Source organism: Triticum dicoccoides, chromosome 2A, assembly GCF_002162155.2.
Source record: "Triticum dicoccoides isolate Atlit2015 ecotype Zavitan chromosome 2A, WEW_v2.0, whole genome shotgun sequence".
Lineage (NCBI taxonomy): Eukaryota > Viridiplantae > Streptophyta > Magnoliopsida > Poales > Poaceae > Triticum > Triticum dicoccoides.
The window spans coordinates 273,898,752-273,921,773 of NC_041382.1; the positions used below are offsets into that span (position 1 = coordinate 273,898,752).

Genomic DNA, 23,022 nt, shown 5'->3' on the forward strand with positions numbered 1-23,022 from the left:
AGCGATGTTTAACCTTTTTGGAGTTCTTCTTCGTCGATCTGGGGATAGGTTCTTGGTCGACAGCTTGGGCTAGCAGGGTGGATGTTATCTGAGTTCCTATTTGTGTTTCATCCGTAGTCGGATGTTGTTCTCATGTATGATGTTTGATGTATTCATGTGTCATTTGTATGCCTTTGTAGGTATCCCCAACTATTATGTTATGGTACGATGTAATGATATCCGCCTTACAAAAGTGTGTCAATATGTGGTTCTATCCTTGGTGGGATCTTCGAGTTCCTTTAGGATAGAGTCGCATATTGGGCACGACAAGTTGCAGGCAGGAGTCGGTCTATGTGTGGAGTAATAGTAGTAGATGTAGGCAGGAGTCGGTCTACATGATATGAACGTGATGCCTATATTCAAGATCATTGCCTTAGATATCATCATAACTTTGCGCTTTTCTATCAATTGCTTGGTAGTAATTTGTTCACCCACTGTAATAATTACTATCTTGAGAGAAGCCTCTAGTGAATCCTATGGCCCCTGGGTCCATTTTCCGTCATATAAGTTTCCGATCTACAACTTTAGTTTCCTATTTCTTTCTTTGCAATCTTTTACTTTCTGTTCCATAAACCAAAAATATTACTTTACCGTTTATCCATCTCTATCAGATCTCACTTTGCAAATAACCATGAAGGGATTGACAACCGCTTTGTCGCGTTGGGTGCAAGTTGGTGTTTGTTTGTGCAGGTATTCGGTGGCTTGCGCATTGTCTCCTACTGAATTGATACCTTGGTTCTCAAAAGCTGAGGAAAATACTTACTCTACTTTGTTGCATCACCCTTTCCCCTTCAAGGTAAAAACTAACGCAAGCTCAAGAGGTACAGCAGCAACACGTATATCCTCAAGATATTGTAAGCATGTGAAACGTTGTTCAGTTTCTAACTCCCAAGTGAGGTATACATCAGGAATGTATCTACCCCTCAAATGGTGGAATATTCAATTTTATATTAGGATTATCGTCATAATATCGTACATGAGGTGGTGCTGCAGACCTACCGTTGCGATTATATGCATGAGTCGACTTGGTGGTGGTGGTGGTGGTGCTGGTGATTGCACGTAGTTCTGATTTTGATCAACCTCATCCTCGTAATAGTCCTCCGCCTCTGCAGTAGCAGTAGGAGCTACAAAAGCATCAACAGCAGTAGAAACGGCACGACAAGTTTGTCCTGGATCAAGAGAAACACGCTGCCCTCGCCCTTCTAGACCGCAGTTTGGAAGTTGTTGTTAATATTGTTGCAATGGTATAGTAGATGCGGTCCGTGGCTGTGGTAGACGTGCGAGCACTTCATCGAACTTGGCACCCAACTTGGTGTCAATTGTCTTCTAAATGTCATCGATCCTCTCTAGTGCCTTTCCAAAGATGGCCATCACGTCTTCCACCTATTGACTCAACATGTGCTAAAATTTATCATGAAGCTCCTTCTTCGTCATGTTCTCCCAGTCAATCGCGTTGGCTTTTGATCCTTTCATGGTTAGCAGCAATATAAATACATAAGAATATGATCCTACAGACTACTAAGAAGTGGTGGTGGTGGGGTGTCACAAATCCTCAAGCAAATCTCAACTTCTTACAAGTTCTTACCTAGCAGCATTTGGTGATCGTCAACCGTTGTAGTCAAAACTCTCAAAGCTTGGATAGAGGGATTACTAGGGAGAGTCAAATGCACGACGTAGATATATGTGGAGCTGGGAAGGCATATAATATGGTAGCAAAAAGGGTCAGCAATAATCAATGCAGAGATGCAAATTTGAATAAACGCTCAACGATGGGATTGTGCTGGTCCTAGGCTAGACCGTGCTAGAGACGTGAGCCTAGAACACTAACAAAATCATGGTGCTACACGTAAACAAGGGAGGAGCACACTCTGAATCTCTCTCTTTTCTTCTTCCTTTTTTCACTATTTTTGCACTTTTCTTCCTCTCTTTTTTTGCTCCGCAACAATTTTTTTGAAAAAGTCTACAAATGGTCTAAAAACTGCCTAGCCAGAATTTTCTACACTTAGTTTTTTAAAACTAGAACTCTTTTTCTTGTATGAGTAGCACGAAATTTGGGGAATCCGACTTGTTCACGACTCGTAGTATCGCGTGACCTGGAACTCGGAAATAAAGGAACAAATACTGGACTTGGACTAGGACTAGGACTGGTGTCAGAGATGAATCTGGTGGAACTCGGACTGGTGACGGTATATGATGGTGGTATGTGTGGACTCGGATTGGTGGTTGGATATGGCGATGCTATATGTGGACTCGGATTGGTGGTTGTATATGGCAGTGGCGATTGATATGGTGGGGGTGGTGGTATATGGAAGCAGTGATGTATATGGTGGGGTGGTGGTATATTGCTGTGGTGAAGATGGTGCGTCGACGACTGCTATGTCTTGAGCTTGCGTTGGTTTTCCCCGAAGAGGAAGGGATGATGCAGCAGAGTAGCGTAAGTATTTCCCTCAGTTTTTGAGAACTAAGGTATCAATCCAGTAGGAGCCCACACTCAAGTCCCTCATACCTGCACAAAGCGATAGCTACTCGCAACCAACGCGATTAGGGGTTGTCAAGTCCTTCACGGTCACTTACGAGAGTGAGATCTGATAGATATAATATTTTTGGTATTTTTGGTATAAAGATGCAAAGTAAAAAGTAAAGGCAAAGTAAAAAGCAAAGCAAGATTAAAGTGATGGAGATTGATATGATGAGAATAGACCCGGGGGCCATAGGTTTCACTAGTGGCTTCTCTCAAGAGCATAAGTATTCTACGGTGGGTGAACAAATTATTGTTGAGCAATTGACAGATCTGAGCATAGTTATGAGAATATCTAGGCATGATCATGTATATAGGCATCACGTCCGTGACAAGTAGATCGAAACGATTCTGCATCTACTACTATTACTCCACTCATCGACCGCTATCCAGCATGCATCTAGAGTATTAAGTTAAAAACAAAGTAACCCTTAAGCAAGATGACATGATGTAGAGAGATAAATTCATGCAATATGAAATAAACCCCATCTTGTTATCCTCAATGGCAACGATACAATACGCGCCTTGATGCCCCTTCTGTCACTGGGTAAGGACACCGCAAGATCGAACCCAAAGCTAAGCACTTCTCCCATGGCAAGAACTACCAATCTAGTTGGCCAAACCAAATGGATAATTCGAAGAGACCTGCAAAGATAACCAATCATACATAAAAGAATTCAGAGAAGATTCAAATATTATTCATAGAGAAGATTACATCGAATAGATCTCCACAAGAGAGGGGGAGAACTTTGTATTGAGATTCAAAGAGAGAGAAGAAGCCATCTAGCTACTAACTATGGACCCGAAGGTCTGAGGTAAACTACTCACACTTCATCGGAGGGGCTAGGATGATGTATAAGCCCTCCGTGATGACGGCCCTCTTCCGGCGGAGCTCCGGAACAGGCCCCAGGATGGGATCTCGTGGATACAGAAAGTTGCGGCGGTGGAACTAGGTTTTTGGCTCCTCTTCTGATCATTTGGGGGTACGTGTGTATATATAGGAGGAAGAAGTACGCCGGAGGAGCAACGAGGGGCCCACGAGGCAGGGGGCGCGCCCTAGGGGGGCGCCCCCCACCCTCGTGACCGCCTCTTTTGATCCTTGGAGCAGGGTCCAAGTCTCCTGGATCATGTTCAGTGAGAAAATCACGTTCCCGAAGATTTTATTCCGTTTGGACTCCGTTTGATATTCTGTTTATCCGAAACACTGAAATAGGAAAAAACAGCAATTCTGGGCTGGGCCTCCGGTTAATAGGTTAGTCCCAAAAATAATATAAGAGTGGAAAATAAAGCCCAATATAGTCCAAAACAGTTGATAATATAGCATGGAGCAATCAAAAATTATAGATACGTTGGAGACGTATCAGCGACGTGACAACCTGTGACCAAAACTCGAAATTCTAAAGGAACTAGACACTAAGACGAGCAACTCAAAACGACGATGCAACCGAAAATTCAACAAAGCAAAACTCTAAAAAGATTATGCAAAGTCTCAGATTGGTTCGGATATGATGAACTAACCCTATTTTTTTAGCTTTTTCGTGGACTATAGATATGAAAAACAGACTCGATCTAAACTAGGAAAAATTGTAAAATCTCACTAAGCAACCTGGAAATCCGATACCACTTGATAGAGGCGAAGGTGTCCCGATGTTTTTATGAGATAGCTATCATTTTCTGTGGGAGTTGACTTTGACTACCCGACTACAAACGTCCGAACACGTCGCGCCTTAGAAATCGCTAAACCAACTTCCGAGGGGTTATTGACCACGCCGGAGCACGATCAACCTGACCACCAGGGTCTATTTCCTGCGAGCAAATGAAGAACAAGCAAGAAACTGATATTGCAAGCTGGATATTGTGATTGCAAGAGGAAAGCTTTATTGATGAAAGTGGGGTTTTGTGACGTCTTGGTCTGGTCGCTGAACACAAACGAAATACATGAAGTTGCAGCTATGGTGAATTTTTAATCTAAACGACGCCCTAAGGGTTGTATATATGAAGGAGTAGGGGGAATTTCTTGGCCCTTGTAGGAGGGGTCTAAAACCAACCCTAACATTGTTTCCCCGCACATACGGACTCTAAAAATAGCCTATACTTAAGTATTTCAAAATTACATGGGCCTGGCCGAAAAATAAGGTGGCACAGCACCTAAAATAAGCTATGGACGAAAGTTATGAAGGGCATCTTGTATATTTCGTCCATGTCCTTGTGGGTCATCACGGAGGCTTCAAAGTGCTCAAATATGCACTAGAAACGCCATTCTGGATCCCTTCGCATGTGCCTTCTTCTCCATGCTTGATCCTGCTCCGGTGTTCATCCCTCTCGTCCATGCTAGGGCCTTCATTAGTAATCAACACAAATGTATCCAATTTAGGCAGCATCATATTCTCATGAACATTAGAATTGTCACCAAAAAATGAAAGTACCTGGTAATTCAATTGGCATGCGCGAGCTCTAGAATTGGTCAGGTATGTATAGCAGCAGGGGATGTGAGTGTAACAAACGCATTGATGTCCTCATCAGAGTCCACCATATCTACCGATGGATTGAATAAGATCATTCAGACCCTTAACTCGGTCGTCCCGGCTAAATTAAGGCTTGGGGGCTACTAGGTTAGGTTATGTGTTCGGTTATCAAACCAATAGCGTACCTGCAGGTTGGTCGACAGAAGTTTGGCGGCTCCCTCGAGCCCTGCTCAGGCGGCACCAAGATACATGTCTATCGAACTAAGAGTGTTAAACTCATGTTCAGAAAACACAGAATGACGAAGTGACTCCTTCCGTCGTCGGTGATTCATCACATTTTTTACTCCGGAGTTGGTAACTGAGACGTCCTCGGGGTCCCCTGGATGTTGGTCCTCGGCAGCGACCTCCGAGGTGGCGCAGACCATAGCCAGAGACCTCAGTTTTGGATTACCCCCTACACCTATTCAACGTCCTCGGACAAAGGTGGTTATACACATCGCCTGCAGGTCACAGCAAAGAAAATTATGGGTATTTGTAGTGGCTGTCAAAAACAAAATGCCGAAAGTATAGTGAACATATTACCTCTTGGTTGCGGGCACGGTTGATGTAACTACCGCTGCCGCCACACATTTGAACGCCCTGCGGCCGTTCGGTGCTGACACAGCCGGTACCGCTCTCGCTGGTGTTCGGCATGTTGTGTGGTGGCCCTTGGGGGTAGAAGTCAGTGTGCTAGGGGTGGCATGAGGTAAGCGTCTTTTTCGAGAAAAAATATTTTTCTCACTTATGACAGAGGAAGGAAGCGTCCTGGGGTGATCAGCCAAAAGGGGCACTTTAAAGCCATCGAGGCATTCCTGATGGAAGACTACCTCTTCAAAATCAATCGATGTTTCAGGATCATCAACACAAGAGTAGCTCTCCGATTGAGGAGTGGGGCATCTCACCGTCTCGATCTAGCCCCTCCAGCTCTGCTCGGACAGATTAGATACCCGAGTAAGAAAGACTAACATATCATCCGAATTATAGAGTATTGAAGTACTCACCATTTTGATGGGTTTAAAGTTTGAGAATTCTTTGGGCTTCAATTGGGAGAAGTCTTGCTCTTCTCCCTTGAAGAGGCCGACTATGACAGCTGCCATTGCCACCTGATCGGCGGGTTCCTTTTCTATGGAACATGTCGAGTCATTCGCCCCATTATGACGCCATATGGGGTGCACCCTTTGTTGGAGGGGTTGGACGCACCGGGCGATGGCTGCGACCATTACATCGATGATGATTAACCCATTGTGGGACAACCACCTTACTTGAGCGGCTAGGCGTGACACCTTGGCACTTTCCTTTTGGGAAGGACTCTTCGGCCGCCAGTTAAACTGCTTCTTCGAAGAAACGAGAGAGAATTCGGGCAGCCCCCTTCGAGTTGGATCGAATAAGGGGACATCCTCAATGTAGAACCACTCTGAGGTCGACTCCTCGACATCCTTCTTGGTAATCCCTATCGGATACCCAGTCCCAGCAATACGCCATACTTCAGCTCCTCCGACCTCATGAATTTCCCCTCCTTGGGTGCGGGGGACAAGACATAAAAATTTCCTCCACAAATCGAAGTGTGCGTCACAACCCAGGAACATCTCACAAAGGGCGCATAGCCCGAGATGTGTAGAATTGATCCCGGGGTGAGATGGTAGAGTTCGATCCCATAAAACTCTAATAAACCCCTCAAAAAGGGATGAATGGGGAATCCTAGACCCCGTAAGAGAAAAGGCGCGAAGCATACCCTTTCTTCCCCGTGCGGGCAAGGGATGTTTTCTGCAAAAGCCTCACCATCTATAGAGATCAATCCGGGGCGGGTGAACACGAGATCTGATGAAGGTAGATAAACCTGCGTCTCGAGGTTTCTCAACCTCATTTGAGAAACAGAGTAGCTAGCCCAATTGCCTTGATGGGGGTCGTGAGGACGCGAAGAGGAGCTTGGGGCACTCGCCATTGTTTAAGGCTTGCTTAGCTCTAGCTTTGCGGTGATTCGAGATCAAGTGCAACAACTTTCGTGTTTTTCGGCCCGTTAAATAGACGTCTCTCCCAGGCCTGTAGGGGCATTTCTGTAAAAGGTTTTTGGGCCATTTGTTTTCCTCTTACGCACAGAAAATCAAGGGGTGTCATTAATTATGAATGACAAAGACGATGCGACAAACCCCACAATACTTCACTGACCGAAGTGTCGAGAGTAGCTGAGCTACCATCAGCCGGATATAGGAGATGGGAGGAACTCGCCCCTCAAGCTGAAGAGTTCAAGAGGCACAAAGCTAATGGAGATTATGGACCTCGGCGTTGGAGGCAAGTTTGGGGACTACTGAGTGTGTTCGGGAGTATGGGGTCCTCGGGATGCCGGCCTATATCTCATGGGCCGGACTAATGGGCTACTTTTGGTTCGTTGGAGGAAGACAGGACTGCAGACGACCCCGTGCTCCAGAAGGAAACGTTTGGAGACTTGGTGTATCCTCGAAGTCTCACTTGTGTGATCAACATGTTTATCCAACGATGGTAACCAACATATGTAACCCTAGGTACCCCCGGTGTCTATATAAACAAGATGGTTTAGTCCGTAGAGGGGGAGAACCATCATCATACCTACCTAGGGTTTAGTTCATCCGATCTCGTAGTAGATCAACCCTGTAATTGTCATACAAACACATCAATACAATCAAGCATGACGTAGGGTTTTACCTCTTCGAGAGGGCCCGAACCTAGATAAATATTGTCTTTATGCCCCTTGTTACCCATCGATCCAGGATCCACAGCTCGGGACTCCCTACCCGAGATCTTCCGGTTTTGACACCGGCAGATGGGGCATCAGCTAGTTGCGTGTGTGAGTGCGTCGCTGGGCTGGATTGGCGCTGGCAGATTTTCTGTGCTTGGTTCATGTGTTGACGTCCTTCGCATAGGGTATTCACTGGCCTGTAGCTACCTTTGCATTTTATCCAGCAATCCAGCTCAAAAGAAAAAAAAGTTGGTGCCGCAATTATACATTACTGTAGGTAACTATGAGAGAAGTGTGGGTTCGCTTAAAAAAAGTGTAGGTTGGCTAATAAAAGATAGAACTGTGAGGTACTGGCCAATGGAGCTCTTGCTCTATGGTGCGTAAAAACTGAAGAAGAAGAAGAAGAAGAAGAAGAAGAAGAAGAAAATCAAGTTTTAAGTTTCAATTTTTTTAGAAACATTACACATGTATATTGGAATATATACTAGATGTTTGTAAAGTTTCATGATGAAATATGGTTTCATGTGATCTGCACAAAAGATATCGTAAATCAGACATGAAGTATACATCCCAATGTATATGTGCATTTTTTTCAAAAAGAAAGTTGGTTTTGATTTTTATAAAATTTCAAGTCTATGTTGTTCGGGGGCCAAAAATTGTCATTCTACGAACATTAATTCATTATATAGCCAAGGAACACCACCCTGGCAAAAATCAAGTAAAAAAACATAAAAACCCTATATGTAGCTTTGACGAATGGACCATACTCAGAACAGCATGTGAAGACCATGTGACGTATATGCGTTTACGCCTATATCAGATATTGACGTCAGGTAAACACATAAACCATTCCAAGATCGAGATTGGACAACTCTTTTCAAGAAAAATAAGTTGTGATACACACAAATACACGCTTCAACCCATCGTAAAAGCATGACCTAAATCCACCTAGAATCACATGCGAAGAAAGACGCTAGTCTGGCCCGGCGGAGCGCGCCATTTCATCGTAGTTCCCGTTATCCTGTGCTCTAAGTCTACCGTCACCTTCTTGCCAAACACCCTGTCAGGGTAATAGAACTACTCTTAGGGTTCGCATCCGCCATGGCGTCCACCTCCCCGCGTCGCTCCGGCGACTCCTCGCCGTCCTCGCCCCTCCTCTCCTCCCCCTCCTCCCCGACATCCCTTGCGACGGCTAACGGCGTCGGGCGGCTGCCGATCCTCCGCAGCGGAACGCGGTTCCTACCCCGCACGGGCAGCCGCCGCCTGATGCGTGAGCCGTCGATGGCAGTGCGGGAGACGGCGGCGGAGCACCTCGAGGAGCGCCAGGCTGACTGGGCCTACTCCAAGCCTGTCGCCGTGCTTGACGTGCTCTCGAATCTCGCTTTCGTCGCTGTGGCAGCAGCCGTTCTCGCCGCCTCCCTCACGGAGCGCCCCGCCGTCCCGCTCCGCTTCTGGCTTGCCGGTTACGTGCTGTAGTGTCTCCTTCACGTTCTATGCGTCGTCGCCGAGTACAGGCACCGTTGCCGCGCGGGTGGGGCTGGGGTGCAGCAGGATGATGCGGGAGATTGGGATTTCAAGCTCAGGTTCGTGTTTTGCTCTATTCCTTCCAAATACTAAGTAAATTTGATTACATAAATTAATCAACTACATAAATTAATTTATTGTTACAGTAATAGTATTGCCACATCAACTATCACCAGCTTTATTCTCTATTTTTTACGAAAACATTAACGCCCACAAGTGTGGGCGTTTGCATCTCGGCCACACGCGTGGATCCGTGTCCGTTTGTAAGCGCACGAATCTTGGCATGTTTCTAGTGCCACGTAGCATTGGGCTGGTGTGTGGGCATTCACCCGGTCGCTCACACAGCCTTTTCACCACATGGGATGGACTGGTGTGTGGGCGTTTAGCAGTTCGTCCACATGCCACTTGTCACAGCCCTAGAATTTGATTGCAATTAGTTTCATAAGCATCCTGCATCATGTCTAAATTTCTGAAACTTGAATTGAGAAAAGTGAAAGCCTCAAAAACTTAAATAAAAAAAGGGCAAGAACCCTTAAGCTTGCATTCAGTGAAACCAAAATGGCCTTCATTAATGTTTGATAATTTTGGCAAGGGTTTGTATCCAAACCAAAAATATTGAACATTTTTAAGGAATTATTTTAGCACTGAATTTAAATCATTATTGTATTTGAATTTGGAATTATATTCATAATATATGGGATATTTTTTCAATTAACATTGAAATGTTTTATGTGCTGTTGGAAAAGTCCATCTAGCAACATAAAATTATTCAAAGGGTTTTGTCACTGTTTTGAAATTCTTTTGAATTTGAATCAGTGGCAAAATGATTAAATAAAAAGAAAACAAAACAGAATTATAAAACAGAGTAGAAACTCACCTGACTTACCTGCAGCCCACCTAGCCGGCCGTTACTGTGCAGCCCAGCAGCCCACCTCCCCTGCCAGTTGTCTTCCTCCTCTCGCCAGAAGGCATAGGGGAAGCAACGCACGGCGCGAGCGCGCCACGCCGACAGCAGCTTGCCTACCTGCCCCTCCCCGACGCGTGTGGACGAGCGCCACGCGACCCTCCCCGACTCTCTCTCACTCTCTCTCGTCCCCATCCCTTCCCCTGGATTTTCCTCTCTCTCACGCCCGAGCGCGTCCATCGTCGCTGCACGCCATAGCCACGGCCACCGGCCACCCCACGCCTCGCCAACGCGCTAGGAAGCTCCGCTACTTCGTCCTCGTCCCTCCTTGCTGAGCCACGCGACGAGGAGAGCCCCGGAGCGACGCCCGCAAATCATCTCCAACCACGGCCGGCCGAGATCGCCGTCGCCGTCTCGTCGCCCCTAGGCCTTCCCCGAGTACGCTAACCTTCCCTACGTCTCCGGTGTGAGCTCACGTACCGAACCCCCCTCTCCCCTTGCTCGGTTGCGCCGCGTAGTCGTCGTCCCCATCGAGCCCGAGAGCCCTCCGCCTCCGGCCATGGCGCCGCCGTGGTCTGAGCCACCGTAGCCCGCATCCGCGCGCGTCACCATGCTCATCAGCTCCACAGGAAGCCAAAACCACCGCCAGTTCCTTTCCCAGTGCACCGCAGCCGCGTCCCCGCACCCGGCCGAACTCCGGCCGCCGCTCCGCCTGTCGCCGCCGCCGCTACCCTGCACCCGGCAACTCCCGCTGCCTCCTTTAGATGCGCGCGTGCGCCAGCAACCCATAGCCGCAAACCGCGCTCGAAACTGTCGACCGTAGCTCAAACCCGACGCCCTCCGCCGCGCGAAATGGTCGTCGCCAGCCAAACTCCGGCGAGCCGACGTGGCACTATCATTAGTGCTAATTCCTGCCAGCTAGACGCCCCACAACCACTGACAGCAGGCCCCGCGGCGAGTCAAACCCCAGTCAACGCGGGATTAGACCCGGTTAACCCCTATGTTAGTGACATGTGGACCCCACACGCCAGGTTTGACCCCGGTCAGCTCTGTTGACCTGCTGACGTCGGCATGATGTCATGCTGGCGCAGTATTGATTTTCTGGTTTTAAAATAATCCAGGAAATTTCAGAAAATAGCCAAAACTTCTAAAATTCATAGTAATTCAACCGTAACTCCAAATTAAACAAATTATATATGAAAAATGATCAGAAAAATCCAAAGAATCTGAATATGGCATTTTCATGCAGGTTTGAAAAAGTTAACCTCACTGAATAGGACAAATGATGATTAGGGCAATTTATGAAATAACATTTGGAGTTGGAATTTGATCTTGTTTGAGCTCCACTTCAATTAACTTGGCTAGATATTGCATTAGGTGAATTCAGTACCTTAACATGACATGTCATTCATGTGAATGTGCATTGCATTGATTGTGTTCCTTCTTTGCTAGTCGGTGGTTGTTCGCCCTCAGTAGACGTATGTTCCGACGATGAGTTTGATGACACCGATGAAGAGCTACTATCTTCAGAAGTGCTAGGCAAGCAAAAAACCCTTGTTCATCCCGATATAATCCCACTCTCTCGCTCCTGCTCTCTTTTACTGCATTAGGACAACAACGTTTCAACTGTTACATGCTGCGGTAGCTGAACCCCTTTCCTCTGCATGACCTGTCATTGCCACAGTAAATAGATGAAACCCATGAGTAGGAATTGTTTGAGCCCTGATGTGCCTACTCATTCATGCTTGTTGTCATGCCTGCTACTTCTTAGAGTTGAGTCCGATCTGATTCATCGGGAATGAATTGGAACGTGGTGAACATGTCCTACCGTTGAGAGCTAAGTGTGTGAACACGATTTGGTAAAGGTAGCGGTGAGAGGCCATGTAGGAGTACATGGTGGGTTGTCTCATAGCAGCCATTCTCAGGAACTGAGTTCTGTGTTTGTGATCCATGAGCAGTTACTACCACACATTGGGTTCCGGTAACTCGGCCCCTCTCGGCTTATTAATCAACTTGATCTCTGTCTAGGAGTTGCAACTAGTTTCTGGTGTTTGTAGGTAGTGTTAGTAGTCTACCAAGTGGCACCCGGTACAGGTGGGCTTGGGACAGACTAGGCACAGTGGCACGGTGTAACAAGTGGTACCCGGATGGTGGGCTTGGGAACCCTGCACACATCGTTTGGGGCCGTGAGCGACACCCCGGCCGGATCTCCTTGCGGATGGAACCCGAATAGGCGATAAACCTGGACTAGAGACTTGTTGGTTAGTCAGGTCGTGGCCGACTCCCTCGCACGGCTTCCGCTTGAAGGTTGCCGAGGTACATGACGTGTACAGGGCGATAAGTGGCGAGAGCGTGTGTGAAGAAGTACACCCCTGCAGGGTTATCATTATCTATTCGAATAGCCGGATTCCTCGGATATGGAAACTTGGACCCCTTGCATAGTTCATAGACAAACAAAAGTGGATACTCTAAAATGCGCAAGATAAGTGTGAGTGCTATGGATGGCGTTCTCGCAGGGAGACGGGAGCGGATCCATAGTGGTGTATTGGTATGGTGAATTTGTGGACTCATGTGCGCCACCTCAAAGAGTTACTTGCAGTCGTAGTTCAGGATAGCCACCGAGTCAAAGCTGGCCTGCTGCAGTTAAAATCCACCACCCCCTTTGTTGATACCGATGCATATGTAGTTAGTTCTGATGTAAGTCTTGCTGGGTACATTTGTACTCACGTTTGCTTATTTTATGTTTTGCAGAGAGACTTCAGTCCCGCTAGTAGTTCCGCTTGGACTTCGACGTTTAGCTCATTACCTCAGCTACGATCTTGTACCTTGGGAGGGTCTTGTAGACAGTCAGGCTTCTTAGTCTTTTTCATTTGTAGATGTCTGTACTCAGACATGTTAAGCTTCCGCATGTGTTTTGACTTGTATGCTCTAAATGTTGGGTCATGAGACCCATGTTTGTAATATCTCGCTCTTCGGAGCCTAATGAATAAATACTTGAGTCGTAGAGTTATGTTGTGATGCCATGTTGTATTTACACATATCGAGCATATTGTGTGTATGATTGAAATGCTTTGTATGTGTGGGATCCGACAACCTAGTTGTTTATCCTCGGTAGCCTCTCTTATGGGGAAATGTAGTCTTGTGCTTCCATGAGCCATAGTAGTCCGCTACAGCCCGGTTCACCGGAGTCCTGCTAGCCCAGCACTACTGCTCAGGACACTTGACTGGCCGGCATGTGTTTCACTTCGTTCCCTTGTCTGTCCCTTCGGGGAAATGTCACGCGGTGACATCCGGAGTCCTGCCTAGCCTGCTACAGCCCGGATTCACACGCTGCTGACCGACATGCTCGATGTGATACATGTATGCCTGTCCCCATAGGTTGGTGCCACTTTGGGTTCACGACTAGCCATGTCGGTCCGGGTTCTCTGTCATATGGATGCTAGCGACACTATCATATACGTGAGCCAAAAGACACAAACGGTCCCGGGCCATAGTAAGGCGACAACTGTGGGAATACCGTGCGTGAGGCCGCAAAGAGATATGAGGCGTTACATGCTAGATCGATGTGACTTGGAATCGGAGTCCTGACACCACTTTCCACTCACGCACAAGGGCTGGTGTGTGGGCATTTGCCATCTTGCCCACACGCCTGTCTCATCTCCCACACCCAAGTTTCCACTCACCATGTGTTTTGCAGTGTACATGGCAACTGCCCTAATGTGCTTTATAAGCAGGTGGCAACTCTTTTTTTTACCCGAACATGTTAGTTGCCATGTATTTTGCAGGGTACACGACAACTGCCCTAGTGTGTGCTTGTAAGCAGATGACAACTCTCTCTTTTTTTACCCAAAGATGTTGTTTTGCCATGTCTTTTTGTAGCGCTACACAGCAACTGCCTATTGTTAGTAGGTGGCAACTCCTAAGGTTTTCAAATCATGGAAACTGTAGTAAAACCAGACCATACATGGCAACTGCATAGTGTTAGTAGGTGGCAAACCCCTAACGTTTTCAAATCATGGCAACTATAGTAAACCAGACCATACATGGCAACAGCCGCAGGTTCCCAAAAATGACATCTGGAACTTTTGACATGAGATGGCAACTTCAGTTGAGCAACCATGGCAACTGTAGTTGTCTGACATGGCAACCGTAGTTCAGCGATATGGCAACTGCAGTTAAACGAACATGGACGAGGGTCTGGACCATGGCCACTGTGGGCGCGCGGTGACTGTCACGCGGGACGTGCAGGACCACGAGGTACGAGGCCTGACGTACGGGGCATGTGGGCGTTATCTATTTCGCCCACACGCACGCGTGTGAGAGGGATCGGTAGGGAAAAAAGAGGTGTGTGGGAATTACTTGTTTTTGCCCACACGTAGGTGTGTGGGCTGTTCCTCTTATACATCACACAAAATGTGTGGGAAGACCCCTAACGCCCACACGTGTGGCACTTATCGGCGTTCTTTTTTTATCTCCAGCTTTAGATTGTTCTGTCTGCTCTCAGTGCTTTATGTGGCCTAGTAGGCACATTCCGTGTAATATTCTTGGAAATTATACTTATTTTGATTTCTTTTAAGAAATATAAGAGAGCAGACTAGTCAACATCAAGCAAAGCCTATTTTTGCAGGTTTTAGTAGTGAGCCTGTTTGGTAACCTTTGGGCAGGGGAATGGTAGTTTGCACAAGGGAGTTCGTCGAGGTATTAGACGTGGGAAGTACAATTTTACTCACATTCCCTTGTTTGGTATGATGAGAATTAGTTCAGGATGAAGACCTCCCCACGAATTAACGGGGTTCCCCCATGGAAACAAATCGGTGGGAATTTGCACCCTCAACTCCCATTCTCCTTCCCAGTTAAACTCCCCTTCCCTCTAAACAAGTAGTGGATCTTTTGCCCTCTTACCCCTCAACTCCCATTCTTCATCTCTAATTCCCACAAGCCAAACACATTAGTGCTTTTGTGCGCGTCCATTGATATTTGTCCATCTTCCAATGAATTGTTGGTCATGGATGAGGTATAGGTGAAATGTCAATTGAATGGCTTGAAGGTATTATAGGGTGGTCGACTAGATGTCCAGCTATTCATTCTTTGATAAGGTTTTGCAATATTGAATTTGCACGGCTTGTTCTTTGGTTAGGAAACTACCCATGGGATGAGGGCAAAGACTAGTTTTGGTGCATAGTTTAAATCATCGGAAATAGCGGGGTTATCTTGAGGGTCATTTATGGTAGAAAAGGTGGCATGTAAAACGGAACCAGAAAAATGGCTTACTAGTGTAGTTTTTTGCCGTGGGCATAGTTTCAGTGACCAGTTCACTTGTCTGCCAATCCTTATCATTTTCAGGACCGGTTCGAACGTGATCCCTATGTTAGATGATGAATATGTGCTCACTCTTCTATTCCATTTGTCAAGGTTCAGTTGCTTGTGATTAGCACTTGGTTGCGATCTGATCACTAAAAAAGATTATTGATCGAAGTATCATCCATGATGGATTGCACAAATGTAGATAGGATTTTTTAGCCTCCTTCCTGAGTTGGTTGTTTGAGATTGCTAAATATGGAATTATGGTTGAACCATGTGAATGGATTCTTTGAAACATGTCCAATGCTAAAATGTGTATCATTTAATTGTTACCGTCATTGTATTCATTTTACCTGTATTGTTTGTTTCCATGTTCTTTAGATAAAGATTTGTTTATTTTCTGTAATTCTGCACTATGAGCTAGTTACTTTAATGCTTAATTATTTTACCATTCTACGCATAGTTTATGAGCTAGATTACTTTGTCCAGTATTGTCAAGCACTTGGAGTCTGGAAACACGATGTTTTCCTTCATATGGTGGATCATTGGATTCTATTGGGTATCTGCAGGTGGTCATGCTTTTTCACAAGATGCTCCTCTACTTTACTGGTATGTCTCAAGTAGTCTTGGCATCTGAATGATGCCATGCTTCTTAACATTTGTGCTTGTTTTCTAACATAGCTTTTTTGTTGCAGGCTCTCAATTGTGTTTTTGGCATTTGATGTTTTCTTTGTGGTATTCTGTGTTGCCCTTGCTTGTTTGATTGGCATTGCTGTCTGTTGCTGCCTACCTTGCATTATTGCCATCTTGTATGCTGTAACTGATCAGGTATGCTAGTTCCTGTGGTTCTATAAATATGTCCTTTGAGAGAGTTGTAATTAAGATCTGGGTGTGAGTGCTTCGTCTTCTAGATCTGTTAGTTTCTGCCAAATACAGTGGCTAATGCTCTGTTTGGATAATACAGACAGCCAGACACTTAGACATACTCCCTCCGGTCCTTTTTACTCTGCATATTAGAATTCCCTGAAGTCAAACTTCACAAAGTTTGATCGTATTTATATGAAAAAATATCAACATCTGCCATGCTAAAGTTATACGATATGATACTTTAAGTCATGACACATCTATTGATATTGATTTCAGATTGTGAATGTTGATACTTTTTTCTATAAAGTTGGTCAACTTTATGAGGCTTGACTTCAGTCAAATCTTATATGCGAACTAAAAAGGACCGGAGGAGTACCTTAATTACAGTATATTGACTGTCATCTGTTTTCTTTGCCTATGGTTGATTTATTGTGTTTGTAATTCATAAGGAAGCAATACCTTGTCGCATGGCGTTATAACAAACCTTAAATAGAGGACCCTGATAAGTGCCACACGTGTGGCACGAAGCAATCCCGCCCTGACGTTTTTTGATGCCAAGTTTAGTGACAAGAAGAGGATGGCAACTTTAGTTGTGAAGCTTGGCAACTTTCTGTTTGGATGGCAAGTTTCAATTTTTTAGGTTTTTTTTTCGGATAGAAACTTTAGTGTAAAAAATGTCAGGGCGGTGTTACTTCATGCCACACGTGTGGGACTTATCCTTTGGGTAAATAGAAGCACTAGCCAATTTTAATATAATATGTTACATATGAACTGATGTTTTCAATTCTTTTCTAATAGCTTTATTCGTTCCATGCTACAACTATAATGGTTTACTACTATTTATAAATGATCCATGCTAAATGAGTGGGGGAGGAAGGGGTGGGCGGTGATTTCACTGGGTATTCCATTTTACAAAGATGCAAGGAAAGTGACCACCTCTCTGGTACTGAAACTATGGCTTGTGTCACCTTAAGCAGGAAGAAGCATCCGAGGAGGATATTAATAGCCTGTCCAAATACATGTTTCGGACAATGGGTGATGTAGACAAGCAGGTTGTTGGGATTGCAGCACCTATTTGTGGAGTAATGACAGAGTGTGGCACCGACCCTCCCATTGAGCACATTCTTTTAGCTGAGGATGCTGTAAGTTCTTGAATAGAATTTTTTTAATATAATTTATCAATCTTATTACTATTCTCATCCTAAGTTACTCATGATCCATGGTCACATCATAACGTACTAGAAATGCCTTTCAGAATTAAGTTTGTTACAAGGATTTTAGGATATTTTCAGTAAACTGGTCCTGTATTCCCTCCCGTCATTACAGAATGGCTATTACTTTTTAATGTCAATGTCAATATGGTTATTGCTAGTATTGTGGAAATATTTTCATGATTAATTTACTCATCATATTATAGGCAACAACTTGGGTTCCAAGTTAACAGTTTTTTTAGGCTTGCATGAATGTATCCATCCAATGGCCCTTAATCTGCCCAGAGCTATAACTAACATGGTAGTTTTTTCAGTTAGAGGAGGCTATGCAATTAAGTACTAGAATGGTAATGATAAACAGTACAAAAGGGGACACACAGCCCACACACGCCACAACGGTGCCACCGTAGACCATACACATGCTACAGACACTAGGAAAATATTGGAAACCCCATCGAGCAACTTAACGTGGGCACACCCTGGCCCACTCAAATCTGCCAAACACCAAACTGTCATTATAATATGTCCCGATCAACATTTATACTTGTCAATACATGAGTGCAGCATCTGCCTATGCCCGTATGAAGATAGTGTTGAGCTGCAAGAACTCCCTTGTAATCATCATTTTCCACTGCACCTGCATAGAGAAGTGGCTTCTCATAAACGCGACATATCTGTTGTGCAAGTTTAACATCGTCAAGTGCAACCTTGGTAGAGAAGAGGTTTAGGCAGCACTAGCCAGAAGGCCTCTTGATACTTTCCCTTCCAGCGGTATCTTCCATAAAGTGATTTCCATGTTTTTCCTGTAGCATATCATTAACGTCGCGTCTTAGTAATCGCTAAACCAACTCTGAGAGGTTATTGACCGTGCCGAAACACGATCAACCTCCATGAGGGTCTTTCCTGCATGCAAACAAAGAACAAGTAAGAAACTAAAATTGCAATCTGGATATTACGAATATAAAAGGAAATCTTTATTAATAAAGGTAAGGTATTGTGACGTTTTGGTCTGGTCGTTGAACAGAAACGAAGTACGCGAAGTTGCAGTTATGATGAACTTTTAATCTAAACAAAACACGAAGTCTAAATGACGCCCTAAGGGCTGTATATATGGAGGATAAGGGGGAATTTCGTGGCCCTTGAAGGAGAGGTTCAAAATCAACCCTAACTCTTGTTTCCCCACATGAACAGACTCTAAAAATAGCCTATACAAAAGTATTTTGAAATTACATGGGCTTGGCCCAATAATAAGGCGACGCAACACCTTAGCCTCTAGACGAAATTTAGGAAATGACATCTTGTATATTCCATTCAAACCTTCATTCACTCATTATGATGGCTTTAAAGTCCTGAAATCATCACTTGAACTTTCATTCTTATTCGCCTTGCGCATCCATTATCTTCATGCTTGAACTTGTTCCAAGGTTCATCTTTCTTGTCGAAGCTAGGCCCTTCATTTGTAAGCAAAACAAATGTATCCAATTTAGGCAGCATCATATTCTCTTGAACATTAGAATCGTTACCAAGAAACAAAAGTATCTGACAATTCAATTGACGTGCGCGAGCTCTAGTAATTGGTCCAATATGTATAGTAGCAGGGGGGTGTAACAATGGTATTGATGTCCTTATCATTTCTTCTTGAAATGAAGTCGTCCTCGACGGAAGCTCATCCTTACCCAAATAAGGCATCAAATCTGCAATGTTAAAAGTGGGACTAACCCTAAAATCTGTAGGCAGCTCAAGTTTATATGTATTATCATTTATTTTCTCTAACACCTTAAAAGAACCATCAACACGTGGCATTAGTTCTGATCTGCACAAATCAGGAGATCTATCCTTACACAAATGTAACCAAACAAGATCTCCAGGTGCAAACACAACATGTTTTCTATCCTTATCTTCAGCAAGTTTATATTTAGCATTTATACGCTCAATGTTCTCCTTAGTTAACTAATGCATTTTTAAGACCAATTCAGCACGTTGTTTAGCATCAAAATTAACCTTCCCCGAAGATGAAAGGGGCAACAAATCAATAGATGCATGAGGCAGAAAACCATACACAATTTCAAAAGGGCACATCTTAGTACTAGAATGCAGTGAACGATTATAAGCAAATTTAATAAGAGGCAAGCATTGTTCCCACATTTTCTTGTTATTCTTCAAAACAACCCTAAGCATAGTAGACAATGTTCTATTGACTACTTCAGTTTGTTCATCAGTATGGGGGTGACAAGTAGTACTAAAAAGCAGTTTAGTCCTCAACTTTGCCCATAAACATCTCCAAAAATGGCTACGATATTTAGTATCACGATTTGAAACAATAGTATTTGGCACACCATGCAAGCGAATAATTTCACAAAAGAACAAAGCATTAACATTTGTAGCATCATCACTTTTATGACATGGTATGAAGTGTGCCATTTTCGAAAATCTATCCATGACAAGGTCCTCGATAGTGGCTATGAAGTGGGTGGTGGGTGGAAAGTAAAATTCCCTATTTCCAGCCCCTAGTCCGGGCTGGGCGTGATTCAGAAGCGGTTCCTCTATGATGACGAGGGATCGCATTAGGTCTAAAGCCTCGTTTAAGAGCGGGGTTTGAACGGGGTCAGAAGTTTCTGGGTTGAGCTCGCATGATGCGGGCCTCCAGGGTTCGGAAGTAGTATCCGGAGAAGAGTCTGGCCTTGCATGATTGCCGGAGACGCTATTCTTTTGGTGTTGAGCTCTAAGGCCATAGAGAGTCCGGCGGGCTCTGTCGTGGTTCTAACTCTGACAGTGATGTAGGGGGGTGTGTATGGAGAGGCTAGATCTCAGCTATTGGGAAGTTGTGAACACACGAGGATTACGAGTTCAGGCCCTTCTCGGAGGAAGTAACAGCCCTACGTCTCGGTGCCCGGAGGCGGTCGATTGGATTATGTGTGTATGAATAACAGGGGTGCGAACCCTTCATACTGAGGAGGGGGTGGCTTATATAGAGTTCGCCGGCCCTCTCCTGCCCTCAGTGATGCAGGGTTTAAGGTACATTTAAGGTTGGGCGTTACTGGTAACGCCCCTAATAAAGTGCTATAATGACCATAAAGACTACTTAATAGCCGACCGTTTGCCTGCGGAGTGACTTTAGGTCTCCTGGCAGTCGAGTGGTTGGCTTCATGGTCGAGTGATAGCTTCTTGGTCGAGTGTCTTGAACCCGTCGAGTGGGATACCTTCAAGTCGATTGAAAGGTGACTTTTTCTAGGGATGTCCTTGGGTAGGGCACTTTGGACAGGTCGCGCCCCTAGCCTAGGTACATAGCTTCATCATTAGCCCCCGAATGGATCGAGGTTTGAGTGGGGAAAGAGTTGGAGATCCTTCCGACTGGTTTTTTGGGCTACATGAGTGCCTCGTTTTCAGTCAATCGTCACGGATGACGTCATCAACCTCTTTCAGTTGCCTTGATCCATTCCAGGCCTTTCGTCGAGTGAATTTCTTTACTTGTGACATACCGAGTGTCGGCGCGAGCGGTGTCTTCTGTTTTGACAAGTTGTTTTGCAGCCCGCGGATGTCGTGGGATTCGGATTTCGGGGAGCGCGCAGGACTGGAGCGGCCGCAGTAATCGGAAGTGATAAAGCGGAAGCTCCTCGATTTCCACGCCACCTTTTTCACCACGTACTGCGCGCGCATCTGCTGCGGGATTTGACTGGATTGCTTGGGCCTACCAGTCAGTCACTCGGGAGCGGCCTCTTATAAGTAGCCGGCTCGGGGTTTCCAAACAGTGTGCTCTCTTCTTCCTCTCTCCCTTTGCAAGCTCCTCCGCCACCTCCGCTCTCACCCTAGCACCGCAGACCCGTGCGAGATTTGCCGGCGACAATGGCAAAGGACAAGACATCCGCTCTGGAGCGCGCGAAGAAGGCGGCGGCGCAGGGGAAAGGGAAGAGATTTGCTCGGGGCGGATCTTCCTCAAAGTCTGCTCTGCCCCGCGGCTGGATCCAGGGCGACTGGATGCCGTCGGTGATCCGGCAAGAAGACCTCGACGACATGGTCGAGGGGGGAGTCATTCCCCACGAAGCTGCGCGTCTCCCGGGGAGAGAGATCGAACCTCAGCCTCGCGACGGTGAGTGTGTGCTCCTAGCCACCCATATCGATCGAGGGTTTTCTCTGCCGCCCCATCCTTTTTTCCGGAGCTTTCTGAACTTCTTCGGAGCGCAGCTCCACCACTTCACTCCCAACTCCATCGTATATCTTGCTGCTTTCATTTCCATGTGTGAGGGTTTCTTGGGTTGCCGCCCCCATTGGGGACTCTTCAAGCACATCTTTACCTGCCATTCTCAATCGGTCAAGAAGGCCAAGTCGAGTGACGAAAGGACGCAGGTGATTCAGCTATGCGGGGGCCTGGCGATCCAGACGAGGGGAAAGAGTTATTTTCCATCTATCATTTTCCCGGAGTCGGTCCGCGGTTGGCAGGCGACCTGGTTTTACTGTCAAGACCAGGAGACCCCAGGGCAGTCGACCGGACTTCCCCCTTTCTCTCTCGACCGAGCTGAAAAACCTGCTTCTCTGAAAGTGACGCCGGAGGAAAAGGCCCAAGTCAAAGTACTGGCTGGTCGAGTGGTTGAGCTTGTCCGTGAGGGCGTGACTGGTATGGACTTGCTGGAGGTCTTCCTCCGGAGGCGCATCCAACCGCTCCAGGCTCGTGACCACCCGATGTGGCTGTACTCGGGTCTCGACGACACCACTCGGGTCCACCCGGAGGAGGTTACTGAAGAGATGCTGGAGGGGTGGCTGTCGAGCATCACGGGGAACAAAGACAACCCCCGAGGAGCCAGGAGGGTAATTCCACTCGACAACTCGTATGACATGGACTAGGTATGTCTTTATGCTCCTGACTGAGATCTTGTTTTCTTCATTGGTCTTCTTTGAGTAGGTCGATTGACTTTCGTCTTGTCTGTTGTTCTCTAGGCGACTACCGAGATGTACTCGACGCCCAACGGGGCACAGGGGCCAACTGAGGAAGGGGAGGCGAGCGGAGGTGAGAGCGGAGACGATCAAGGCGAGTGGGAGTCCGACGGTGAAGGAGAGGGAGGCGACGACGTTGACTCCAGCGAAGAGGAGGAGGAGGAGGTTGAACCCCCCCGCCCGGAGGGGCGATCCAAGCACACACACGACCCAACGCGGGAGCGCGGTAGGGCGACTGCTCCTGTTGGGCAGTCGTCGAAACGCCCTCGGACCTCTTCTCCTACGCCGACTGGAAAGGCTCCCAAGCACCCACGCGCGACGCTGTCCAAGCCGCCCAAGGCTCTGCCCAAGATGAAGATGGCCGTCCCCACCATTTCTGGGTAATAACAAAACTTGTTTTCCTTTGTTGACCGTGGACAGATCCTTGGTCGATTCATTGAGCCAACTGATTGACTTTCAAGACTTACAGTGCTGCTACTTCTGAGATCTCCGCCAAGGACGACGACCAAGAG

General features: G+C 46.2%; 1 pseudogene; it reads left to right on the plus strand.

Moving 5' to 3' along the window:
• The first annotated feature begins 8,839 nt into the window (after positions 1-8,839).
• On the plus strand, positions 8,840-18,309 carry LOC119359330 (annotated as a pseudogene).
• The last annotated feature ends 4,713 nt before the right edge of the window (positions 18,310-23,022 follow it).